Raw genomic sequence first — 13702 nt, forward strand, 5'->3', positions numbered from 1 at the left:
GCCCAGATTGGCCTCTTCCAAACCTAGGCCTGTAATGTCTTAATGGCCCATTCAATTAGTGACTGAAGACTTCTGGTCTTTGGTATTGCCTCTGTCACTCCTTCTCTACCAGGTTTGTGTCTCTGTGTGTTCTTGTTTATTGCTTGCCCCCTTATGTGTTATTCTCTTTGGCATTGACAAGGTCCTTGATCAGATGACCTTAATGGTACATAACCTTATTTGGCACCTTCCCAATACCCTTACAATTTCTTTTCTTTTGTGATCTCATTCTGTTAGTTCCAATACCTGTAGCTCTTTAAAAAACTTATATAACAGTATTATCAACTGAAATTTTGAACCAAGTCTTCAGGCAGATTTAAAAAAATTAATAAATGTTACAGTTTAAAAAACATAATAACCAGAAGCTGCTGCATAACTATATTTCAGGATCTGGAGCATTAAAAATCAGTAAATACCATGAAACTTAACAACAGTGAAATGGTGTAGCTCCTGCTAGCAAATACTAGTATTTCTTCCTATGTTACATATACAAAGCCTTAACGGTTTCAGGACCATGCTCTTTCTCCCAGTACAGTCTGCTTTTAATTCCCCAAGTCTTCTTTTTCAGAGACCATTTTTTTTTTCCCCTGAACACTCTGATTTGCGCTACTAGAAAGCTGAGGCCCAGAAGTGAGGAGAGTCTGTGACAATGGAAGCCATATGCTTACAGTGGGGCCATAAATCCTCATGTCTGCTGCTCCATCCAGAGACAGAACGTGCATGATGTTGCTGTGCTGATGGGTGTGGACAGAAAGGAACCTGGAGAAAACACCATCTCCTTGGCCTGCCTTCCTCTCCCAGCCCCTGAGTACCCCAGCAAGTGCATTGTGTGTGTGTGTGTGTGTGTGCGCACATGTGTGCACGTGTGTGCGTGTGTGTGTGTTGTTCCGCACTAGGGGACCTCTCTGCACATGGAACTCCAGATTGCATCTTGGGTCATGTTGGGTACAACACTGTAATATGAAGGTCTCTCTGCTTTGTTATTCCTATTACCTGTTTGTGCCATTCAGCACCATTTTTACTGTGTCTCATTCTTATTGTATGCATCAGTTTTGTAGATTACTTCCTTCCACCCAGCTGTATATTTCTCCGAGACATGGTTTCTCCAAGCTCTCACCCTCTGCTTTTGATCAAAGACTCTTTGCGTGATTTCTCCCTTCTGATTGGTGGTTGACATTCCTCCCAGTTTAGTAACATCTAAATATTACATTTATGTGGTATCCCCTTACTTTTCCTGATCCTAAATGAGTACTTTAAATAAAACCAGATTTACACTGATCCCTAAATCTTCCATTAGCTGTCTCCCTGACCTCTGTACTTAGCTATTTATCATTACCCTTTGCTTATGTTCATGGAGTTTTCCAGTCCACATGACTCTTTTCATGCTAGCTGTCTCACATTAATTTTGCAAGTGAGATTTTGTAAGGCAGATTGCTATAATTCAAGGGTGGTATTTGCGCATTCTTTTCATCCACTAATCTTGTATTTCTGACAGCAAGCAGTCACGAAGAAACAATGAACATAATGTTGAAAGACGGAAGGTGCAACTGAGTTCAAGATGTGAAGCTTCAGGAACTCACAGAGCAATACAGTAGAAGCACTGTTTGTAGCTGAGGCTTCCACTTACATGCATGCAGAAGTGTTTTCCTTCTGCCATTTGTCTAAAAACACTCTGTCTGTGTGAACTACTGCAAATATGCCAGAATAGCAAAGTAAAATCAGGGAAGATTTATGGTTCCTCTTGCCAGATGGAGCAAGTGTATGTTTACAGAAAGGGGAAGAAAAGGATGTAACTGAAGTTTCAAAGGTCACAGATGGATGTTGAATAGGAGAACTCTGGGCTTGATGTTGTATGACAGGTTTTTTGCAAACACAGAGTGGAATTATTTCACCTGATTTTAAAGGTCTCAGCTGTCACTGGAGAAGAGAATGATTTTTTTGGTAATTTAGATTTCCACTTTAGCTCAAGTTGAATCAGACCTGTTGACCTCAGGAAGTAGCTTGGATGCAGATGTCTGCATTTTATACAGACGCTTTTGATCAAATGAAACTGCTTCCTGATGTTATTAGAGAGGAGGAGCTATAGTTGCTTGTTTGACCCTGTGCTATGCCGGAACAGAGAGAACAGGAAGGCTCTCATTTTTTATGCCCAAGACATACTTTTCTACAGGTCACTTTCCATGTTAAGAATAGCTGTTGGTGGTATTACAGGCATTGCTTCAAAGTGCAACCCAAATGCCTCTTCCTGTGCTAGCAAAGGGTGCAGTGCATGGACTGGAGGTGCTGTTGCTGCTGCTGCCACCTCCTTCTTCATGTATGAGTGTGAGGTAGGGCTGGAAACCTGTTTCCCCACACACTTTCATAGCCCCCAGACACATAACGGGAGCTACCGTTGCCACCACTATGAATGTAATTAAAAATATTGCTCATGAGGATGGACCAATGAACAGGTGAAGCTTGGAAACTCCTGTTCTTCGTGGATTTGTTGGATGCCACTAAAAATGAGTTTAAAGAAAGCCTCATCACCAAGAAGAAGAACATTGCCTTCTCCAGATCCTCCCCTTCTGCAGACAGTGTTGCCAGGTCCTGTAGACTTAACATGAGGGCGTAGACTACTAGATTTTTTCATTTAAAGCCAAACTTTAGATGCTGTTTTGTTTATCCAAAACAAAATCTTACTGCTTTCTGACTGTTGTGCCAGTATTTTGGGGGCCACAGAGACGTGTCCTGGAGCTTATAAACAATTCAGCAAATCAAGATAAGAGTCAACTATTTGTTACCAACAGAATGGAGCCAGATTTTCAGTACTAGTGCCATGGGAGACTTTCTTTGCCAGAAGATAATAGTTGCTTTGACTCAGTTTATAAAAGTGCACATGGCCTTTTGCATTTTTGATAGTTGATAAGGCCATTGCAATTTAGACTGTTGTCTCAGTGGAAGGACTGAATTAATGTTTATTAACTAATCATCACCAGTTAATAACTCCCTGAAATTGAATATCACATTACCTCTGACATAAGCACATTCCAGGCACCCTTGCTGCATGACTTAAGGCAATCATATATAGCTCCTTCATTTTTATGCCTCTTTATCTGTTTTGCAGAGATATACAGCTCTGTAGTTTTATTATCTTTCTTAAGAATTACCTTTATGGGAGAAAGAGACGATGAATGCATATTGAAATAACATTTCCTTATCTACTACTAACATTGTAATCAGATGCCTTTTAGTTTTTTACGGGTTCTCTTATGTGTGATGGTTAAGCACAAGCTTCTCATTGTTCTGCAGCTGTGACACTTCCCCTTATCTATGGGAAAGGCACATTGGGTGTGGGAACAGCTCAAACTTCTTGACCTTTTTGTTCAAGCTGGCAGCACATTTCCAGTTGTGACAGTGGCTGGATGATGTTGGTACCTTTTCTGCTGTGACTGAGACTTCTGCTTACCCCCCCAAAAACCCCTCAAAAACCAGCATCAGTGATAAAGGCAGTGCAACTCTAAATCCCTGAATCCAGAGAAAGCATGAGCTATGTTAGAGATCCTTTAGGGGTAAAAGTAGTGAGGAAATAACAGTGGACAAGGCTGCAAAGGCAACATGAATTTGGCTGCATTACATTCACCTTGTATCTTTGTGTTTATAGTTCTTTATTTTTTTTTTCAAGGTAGTGATAAGGTTCATTATGTCTCAGTCTTTCATCAGGGGACAGTGCCTGTGTGCAGCTACAGTATGTTGAACACTTAGGGGCTGTATCCTGTATCATATACTAGATCATTTGGGGAAAAGCACTTTGACTGCCTACCTCTCAGATGCTTGTGGTCTATGAAACTCTATCTATAGGATTTTATTTTAGAATAGAGAATAAGGCCCTGATTTTGCACCAGGCTCTTTTATAGATGACCCTTCCCTGTCTTGCTCCACAACCCCTTGGATGTTGATGAGTGGGGCACAGATAAGAGCAGGAGTCTGCACTAGCAGATCTAAATTCAGGTGGTGTTGAACAAAGCCTTTAGTTGTAGGCAGTTGTGGTTACATACATAGCTACATTCCCAATAAGGATTTTACTATCTATACTGGGGCAGAGCACAGAAGAATTTGTAGTTAGATTTAAAAAAAACCCTCAGACTTGTGTCTGCTTATGCTGTTCAGATTTCATGTCCCTGCTCCCTCTTCAAGACCAGATGCTTGTTCTCAATGGGTGTCTTTAAAACAACACAAGAAAAGCAGCAGCTCCCCAGCCTACAAGTAGAGCATGAATTGTGGGATGGCCTTGATCACCTTTGACAAACGGCCACTGAAGGGCGGGTATTTATACCCAGGCTCAGTAGTTTGTTTGTTCAGTGATCTTGCTATTAGTATTAAGGAAGGAATAAATGAGAGCAAACAAACATTTGGGCAGGATATGCATTTTTATGAGGTTAACTCATCCTTGGGGAAAGAAGGAAGGCTCTGATCAAAGCATAGTCTCATTGCAGAAATCTGACTGCAGGGGTAGTTTCATTTGTTGAGGATTCAGTCTCCAGCAGGCAGCAAGGTTGAATGATTTAAGAGACTGGCCCAACAGAAAGACAACACACAGGAAGGGTTTACCACTGCTGTGCAATTTAATAGTTCTGGATTAAACTGGTTCATTTTCAAAGCAGGAAATACACTACAGTGTTGACATTTACTGCCCTCTGGCAAGAACACAGTGTGGTAGGGTTGGGGTTTTTTTTCTGTTTTTTTCCCTCCCTAATAAAAAAGGGAGGAAACCTCTTTTTCTTTTACCATTTGTTTGTCTTTCACATAGGGGGAAAGTGGGACACTACACCAATTATTAGGTCTGTTAATAGATAAGGAGATGTCTACCCAGCCAGATAATTGGCAGAAGGGTTGGCTATAGAGACTGGTCTCTCGATTTGCTGTCCACAGTGCTCTCTTCAGAACCACATTCTTATTGAACTATCATTGCAGTTTGCTATTTTGTAAAGTATCCTCACATAGGCTTCCTTAAAGGGATACTCACACTGTGACTGTACACATAAACCAATATTTTATGTTATTGTCAATAAAATCAATTGGGAAAATATCAGTGTCAGGTTTTTCCCATATTAGCATTCCTAATGATGCAAATTAGTTTAGCGGAAAAATTTTGGAGTGAAATTCTGGCCCTCCTGAAGTCAGTAGGTATTTTGCCATCAACAGATGAAGAGAATATTCTATCTATACTGCCTGCCTGAGGCAGGTGACATTCAGATACAACTTGATGGTGTTGTCTATCTTGTTCAAAGTTGGAACCTAAGTCATGATTCGTCATTATAAAAATTAACTTTCTGGCATTGCTCTTGCCTGTGTACAGAGGAGCATTTTCTACTTCTTTGGCACTGAACTCTGTAAGACATCTGTACCCGGTAATTGGCAGGGACTCTTGTTTGCTCAAAAAGGGATGAGGTAATCCAGTAGTGAGTAAACCAGCTGATTGTTCACCAGAACAGGCCTAGCAGGGCACATACAGAAGAAAAGAATATAAATCACTGGAACAAGTAACAAGATGAAAAATTGTGTAGTACATCTGGGTATGATAAGTCATTGCTATATAAAGCATTCAGAAGTCTGTTCTGAGCTTGTTGTTTGAAATTATTTTGATATTAGCATACCAATACAGAGTGTATGCATTAAAAGAAATCCTGCCCTTTCCAACTCCCATTTTGCCCTAAGCATGGACTTTCTTTCATGTGCTGAGGGGCAGCTCCCTATGTGCATTAAAGAGGCAACCTGGATTCCACTGTTCGCTGTGGACTGGTGAGTGTCAGCCAAATGCTGTGTCCAGTTAATACACCACTGGGCTACAATAGTGCACTGTGGCCGCATTAAGTCTTTTTTTTTCAGGATGTCTGTGAAGATAGGCAGAAGCTATATTAAAGTGTTAAGATTACACTTAGTGACTATCCAGCCTGCTTGCCAGGCCCAGTTGTTCTGTTCATATACAGTTTCAATAGTCTTCCTCATTAATTGATGGATTAGTTTCAGAGCTCCCAGTAGTTGTATCTAGAATTACTATTTTACATATGTTCACATTACTAAAGATTCCTTCACTCCTTCTTTATAAACCATCTGTTTCCAGGCACTTTTAGAATGACTCCTGTGGGGGGGATTTCTTTCTGTGTTTTTCTGTGTTTCAGAAAGCACATGAGAATCTTTGCCATTTTTGGGGGTACTCATTTCACTACCTTTAATTTTTATTTTTTTAAAGGCACTGGCTTATTTTGAATTGCATCTCCACCCTATGAAGACCTCAGCAAACATATTACAAATATAATCTACTGTAGTAAAATAATGCAGAAAAATGGAAGAAAGTAATAAAAAACCCTCTTCTCTTTTTCAAGAACACGGCTTTGACCCAGTCAAACAATCCCTCTCCAAGCTTTTAACATGTCTGCAGCATCTGGCGGAAACAAGTTTTAGCATATTCAGGACACAAAACTTAGGGAAAATGCAACACATGGTGTGGGGGATCTTGGTAAGAAGACCTTGCTGGCAGCTCCTCTACAGCACACCTGAGTGTTATAATAATTTTTAGCGCTCTCAGTATTATGTAGCAAATCTCTCAAAATGGGTAAGCTTGGTTGCAGTGTCAGCCTTGTAGATTGCAGTGAGAAAGCCTTGAAGCACCAGCACCAAGTGAGCAATCAGTGATGTTTAATTTTGCAGAAAAAAAAGAGTTCTTCACTAGCTTTATCTTTCCACGGTAAGGTTTAATATGCCCTTCGTGTAAAATACGTTGCAAAAATGCTATCTAAATTTGGCAGAGATACAGTGAGACTGTCCTTCCTATCTCTTTCAGAACAGGACTGGCTGATGACTAAGGAGTATTTGCATCTATTGTAGTAAAAACATTGCAGCTCTAGGTGTACTCACTGCTCTTTTGATGACGTTTCTCCTTAATTCTGCTACCCTTTAGTCATCTTGCACTGGTGACATTAACAGGTTATTTTTCCACAATTATTTTACTTATAGCTTTACAAATTGTTCCATTTTCAGTTCATAGATGTTCATATGTTTGTTCACATACATTAAAAGAATCAGAAAAAATATTTGCAAAGATAGACTAATGATCTAGCTTTGACTTTGGAGATTTTATGATAAATAAGGTTCAAATTAATTATGGGTTCACCAGTTAGACTTACTACACATTTTTTTTTATCAATAGCTAGAAGTAGTTTTATGTATACACAGCACATCATTCAAAAAAACTATAGTTCTAAACTAAACTATATATAAACCATACAAAACTATATATAAACCATACAAAACCATATATAAACTATATTATAGTATATATAGCAAACAATATATAAACTACAGTAAACTATAGTGTTTAGAGTTTGCTTGGAAGAAATTTTAGTCTTTCTTTGAATACGTTAACATGCGTGTGTGTACCCTAAAGCTAAATGGCTGTGCTTTCCACGCTTTGGAATTTTTGTCTTAGTCCTGTTAATACTGGTCAGGTAACCTAATCTCAACAGTCACATACTTTTTTTGACATCTTAGCAGGGAAACCATCAGTTGATTTGGCATGGAGACTAACCTTTCACCCTTTGGGGTGGTCCCTTCAGGGCATAAGAGAAGGCACATAAGTGGATTAGTGTGTGGAGGCTTACATTGCTGACAGTGATTTCCATGAGCATCACATTCTTACCGTCCTAGCAGTGATACCGCCCTGAATAAGTGAAACTATCCATCTATTTTAGTGCTATTTTTGTCTTGTTCTGTTGTCTTTTCAAACTAAAGTTTTCTGCTGCATTCATATCCTCAGTGCATAGTAACATCATGTGAATGTGACTAATGAAGAGCAGTATCCTAATGGTGTTTTAAGCACTAATGGCCAATGAGTTGGCTATTTCCTGGCAGTTAATGGCCATCTGGAGGAGATCTTAATCCATCTGGTCATTAACTGCAAGGAAATGATTGACTTGGATGTTGTTATTGCTCTTAAAAATGACATAGATTTTTTCCTTCTAACTCTCCTTACCATCATGCCACTGGCTTGCAGTCCTTAAATACTGTCTCCAACGTGAATTTTTTTCTTGACTGCAGAAGATTTTTTATCTGACCAAAGTGTTTTCTGCACTTCATAGAATCACACAAATGTGAAAGTCTGTAATCTGAGGCTACAGTTTTGCATTTTTATCTACATAGGAAGAATCTTGAACCAGTGTGAAATTATGTTTAGCTGAAGGGAGTTCCGTGTACAAAAAGAGGTTTTGATCTTTCAGATGCAACTGATGACAGGCTGTGATCTTGGCAGAAAGGATATCCGTTGCAAGAGCAGACAGCAGAAAGCAACAGGAGAATAATAGAAAAAAATGGTTACGATGATCAGTCTTAAGAAAAGTAAAAATTAACATGGATAAAACCAAGAGTAGCCTTGGTCATCTTTGCCTTCACCTCACATTTCTTTCTTTATCTGCTATCTGTTTAGATATATTCCAATGCACCATTTTAAAATTTATCTTTGTTTATTATGATAGTTATTTAGGGAAATCTACATTTCTAAATCTCTCCATAAAAACTTGCTTTGCCAGGTTGTCTACAACAAGCTTGATAATAACTTGAGGTTGTGCTGAGCCCACTGCCTATCCTCACCAGATTGCCTTACTGGTTCCTTTACTGCCCCTTTTGTCTGTGCTGATTTTTGTCCTAAAGTAAGATGAAGCCATACTATCAGTTCTTTAGGACTTGCAGTTCTTTTGTTTTGTACTTGTACAGAACATGGCAGAGTTGCATGTGGTCAATGCCCACATTGTTGGGCTTGAGATTTGAAGGATTTAGGGAGAGAGTAGAGAGAAATTAAAAAGAGACGATGGTTGTGGAATAGCATCTTTGGATTATGATCCGTTGACACTGAGGAGAGAAGGGGAAAGACTGGATGGATGAGATGTCCAAAGAAAAACAAAGGTAGGTGAAACAATGTGTCAGGTAAAATAGAGTTAGTGCTGCAGTATGTGAATCAAAACAAAAGCACAGATAATTATCAATACATAGTTTACTTAACAAACAGCAATTACTCTAGAAGATGCATTGACTAGATCTGAGACCTGTAGAAGCAGCTGTTAGAAGAGTGGGTCTGTCCGATACAGAGCATTTCAAGAAGAAAAACTGGAGAAATTCTTGGCTGATCCCCATCCAAAAATCTCTATGATGGCACAGCTTATAGTGCTCCCGGAGTTATGAATAACTGATCCTAATACAGTATCTCTTCACAAACTATATGGTTTCTTTATTCTGTCAGGAAAAAAATATTACTAGAAGAAAAAAAAACAGGGAGGGAGACTAATTCATTTTTTATAATGGCTTAAGACATGGTGTTTCACACCTCAGTTGCAAATTATAATTGGATCAGGAAATTAAACACAATACTCTGTAGAAATTTAAAAAATGGAACAAGCCTGAAAAAAAAATCTTTTAAAATATGATTGTAAAATATTTATGGATACATTTGAAGCTATACGTCGAAAAATTTATGAGTACTCTGGTATGCAGAACCCACTGTTTCAGCCTCTCTTCTTTATTTCACTTTTTATGTTTTGGTTCAGTTTGGCAATAAAATGGACATATTAAGAGAGGCTTGTAAATCAGTTCTAATGTGTAAAAGGGGAACGTGGTGTGGACATACGTACTCTCACCTCTCACACTTGTGCTAGAAACTCCTTGCTGTTGGAGCAGCTGTGATTTCAATAGACTGTGTAGCTTATGTGTCACAATGTTTTTTTCTTATAATTAAGAACACATTTACAAATAAAACCCAGGAAAGGAAGGAAGGAATGTTAGGGGTGATAAAATTAAAGACTTCTGAATGGAAAGTCTTTGAAGGGCATATAATATAGGTAATTCTTCATTTCAGAGAGGGAATTTATAAGTTTAGTTTAGTTCTGATCTGTGTGTTTTCTGTATTGAGACAGCACATTTGGTTATAATGTGAGACTGCTTGCTAATGGCCAGTTCTTCAACTAGTTTGGTCCTTAATTAGGGAACTATCTAGTGGTGGTGACAGAGATTGTATTGGTAAAATTACAAGGAAAAGAACATCAAAAAGAGCTTCAATTTCTAACATTATTTAATACTTGCTTAGGAGGTAGGCAGGTCCCTGATTATCTGCCTGGACCTAGGGTTCTCTGTGGCCTCTCTGTTCACTGGCAGACTCCCCAGTTTGGAGTGGTGCCCCAAGACCAAGGCAGACCTGGGATTTGTCAGCAGTGAAAAGTCTGTCAATCATCCCCATCCCAAAACAAATGCTCTGGGAAGTCTGTATGAGCCACAGGAGAAGAAAACAAACCTCTTTGTATGAAAGGGGACCTGTAAGAGTACAGCCTAATCTTCTGGTGTTTTCACTATAAAAGTTTTCACTCTGAAAAAATACTAGTCTGCCTTTCCTTGGTCTGTGCGTAAAATTAATTCTTAGGGTGTGTAATAAAATGTGTTAACCAGCAAGCAATTTAGACCTGACTAAGCTCCATGTGCATTAATAATATCAGATTAGGCCTTTTCTATTTTAAAGATGAATGATGATTTCATGTCTGTCACACGTGTGACAGAAAATAGAGACTAGTTATGTAACAAAACTTGGAATTCTCGGTAAAAAAAAAAAAAAAAGCCTATGTCAGACAACTTCTGACATTTTTCCATACTCAGTATTTTTGGGTAATCTCTAATCCCTTTCTCTGCAGGGTGAGGCACGGCTCTGTATCCTGTCTTGTCTTATTTTGATGCCCTGGTGTAAATGACCATTGTATGAACTGGAGCATGTTGCCCAGAGATGTGCTGGAGTCTCCACCCTTGGAGATACTTGAAACCTGACTGCACATGGCCCTGAGTACTGCTGTAGCTGCCCCTGCTTAGGCAGTCTCCAGAGGTCCCTTCTAACCTCAAAGACTCTGTGATTCTGTGATCTATGCTGTTCTGTAAAGCAGATGTTCAATCTAATTCCTCTTGAGTTTTTTTGCTTAGTTTCTTTATTGTTTTCCATCGTGAAACTTCCCTTTAAATGCATGTAGACTATGCTCAGATGTAAACCACCCAGTAAAACTAGGATGATATTTATCTATCTCTCCCAATTTTAGAAGTCCATAGCAGGCGTATCTGCCGCAGAGTTGGTCGCCCTAGATGCTCCTTACAATATGTTGAGAGATTTTTAGGGTTACATTCACAGCTGTATTTTTGCTTATTTTAAGAGAAGATGAGTAACACTTTGAAGTGTCTGTTTCTCTCCATCAGCTACAAAGGCATCCAAAAGTTACTATTTCAGATAATTCAAGCTCTTGGAATGTTTTGTGTTGTTTCATTAAGTTTTTTCCAGTGTCTTTTTCCAAACTTTCAACTATAATTTCTGCTTGCCATTAGTGTCTGAACTTCATCCGCTGAAAAAGCCAGGTGAATGGGGTGTATCCATTTTGTGATTAGAATAATGAAATAGCACTGTGTTATGTTTTAGTAAATTCTCATATTTTGAAGCTTTGACACCCAGAACCTTTCTGAAATCTCTATTTTTTGTGGGCACATTTTTTTTTTCACGGAAAAAGTGGGCATAATAAAGTTGTTTACATATTTTGAAATGTCACAAACCCTACCCTACCTGGAATGAATTGCATACATTTATTGTATGTTTGCAGTACTAGATTAAGTTTTACAGAGCATTGCCACTGTGAACTTTAAACTGATTTACTTCATTTTTATCCAATGCATATAAATAAAGAGTATACTGCAGGCAAGGTCTACAAGAAGTTATCTACAATAAGTGCTCTATTATTTTGGTTTTGTGATTTCAGTAAAATTATTGCTGCAGTATTTTGATGAAATATTTGATGAAAAGGCCAACTCAAAGCAACTGTGTTATGATCAAGTGAATAACTTAGCTCAGGATGTTGTCACTGTCTGTCTAGAGTCCAAGCTGTCCTGTCCAGGCAGAACACAGAGCTTCTGCTAAAAGATGATTTCCTGCACATGCCCAGTAACCACTGTGCAGCCTGGCACCCATGGAGCTCCACTTGATTTGCTTATGGACAGTCAACTTTCCTGTCAAACAGATGTATAAGTAGCTGAAGTCAGTCAGCAGAGACCTAGAAAGGCCATGTCTGTGATCATGCAATATATATTTGAATAGTCTCTGTGAGCACATAGGAAGATGGTGTTCCTGCTTTGCTATTGTCTGGGCATTTGTGGCCAGTTCAGTAACAGCTTTTCCTTGTTGCTGTGTATGGACAGAGTATTGTCTTGTGAAGCCTCCTGCAGTCTGCGAAGAATCCTATGAGGAAAATAAATTGCGGGATAGCATGGGGATGAAACAATAGCACACTGAGGGCTTCCTGAAAAGTTGCATGAGCTTTGAATAGCTTTTAGCCTTTTTTTAGAACTCATAAGAAGGAATGTAAGTCTCTATTAAGATAGTTCAACTTGTCTCAAGGATTTGCTTTTGCTTTTGCTTTGTGTGTTAGATTCAATAGGCCTTCAAAAAAGGACATGAGCTCAGCAGCAACTTTTCCAGGAATAATCCCTAAATTGTTAACTTTTAAAAGAATAAAGCTCTACCAGAACTGCAAGGTGATCAAATGCAGCAGTAGCATTCCACTGAGGAAAAGGTGATAGAGAAATGTCTGTCAGCATTTAAACCCAGGCAGCCTTCTGTTGACCTCCTAACCCTGCTCATTTCAGCTGAATGGCCTAATAATGTGACGGTCCCTCCCAGTAACTAGCTGCGCTCCTTTTATTCAGCTTCAGAGAGATGAACGCAGGAGCGCCTTGGGGCTGTTATAAAATATCGCAGGAAGTTCCCAAGAATCCTCATTGCTTTTCTTTTATGGAAGACTGATGTATATTTTGAAAAACTTAAACATCTAACTTAAATGCACTTTCACTGTCTTTTTATTTGGCAGAGGGAGGGAAATGAAAGGCTATTCTTATGTACATCTGGAATTGCCTCTTAACTAGAAATATTTTCAACTAAGGGTAAGCCAAGTAAACACCCACTGGAAAACTTATTTTACTGCATTGCTGTTCCTAGTGGATATTTTCATTGGTTTATATTTTCAAGTTCTAGTCACATCACTTGCATGGATGAGTTTTCATACTTGTTATTGATTTCTGTAAAGAATTTTTTTTTTTGTAAAACTGTGTGATATAACCCTTTGAACACCAGCATTTCCCAGAGAATATCAGTCCAAGAGTGGTGATACCTCTAGTTTGCCTGTAATTTCTGAAGACAAGTGTAATATTTCCAGTGAAGGGTAATATTGGATAAAATTTTAATTCTTCTAAATTTCCCTTAATTTGCTTCACTATGTGAATGGTGATAGCAACAAGTCATGTCTCCATAGATTCTGTTAATTTCTCTCCTGTTTCAAATTTCCTGTTGTCTTCTGAAGCGTTCATAGGTACATAAATACTTAGAGAATACAGAGAAAAATGATGTGCTAGAGCTGTCAAGAAGAAAAAAGACGCAACGACTGTCCATGACCTTCTTCCTTCATGATGGACATTACATACTTCTGCTCGGCATACCTGAGGAAGTGTTTTAAAGATTAACCTCAAAGTGCTCTACCTCAGCCAGATTTCCCATCTTTTTTTTTCTTTTTTTTTTTTTTTTCTTTTCTGTTTGCTACCTTGGCTTTGTGTTCTACAATGAACTTTTGCT

The 13702-nt window shown here is 38.7% G+C and overlaps 1 protein-coding gene across 1 annotated transcript in view; it reads left to right on the forward strand.

Moving 5' to 3' along the window:
* The window catches only part of VEGFD (vascular endothelial growth factor D), a 78674-nt gene that overhangs the window by 14401 nt on the left and 50571 nt on the right, over positions 1-13702 (forward strand). The gene's annotated exons all lie outside the window — the stretch shown is intronic.

This window comes from Strix aluco, chromosome 2 (assembly GCF_031877795.1).
Source record: "Strix aluco isolate bStrAlu1 chromosome 2, bStrAlu1.hap1, whole genome shotgun sequence".
NCBI classification, from domain to species: domain Eukaryota; kingdom Metazoa; phylum Chordata; class Aves; order Strigiformes; family Strigidae; genus Strix; species Strix aluco.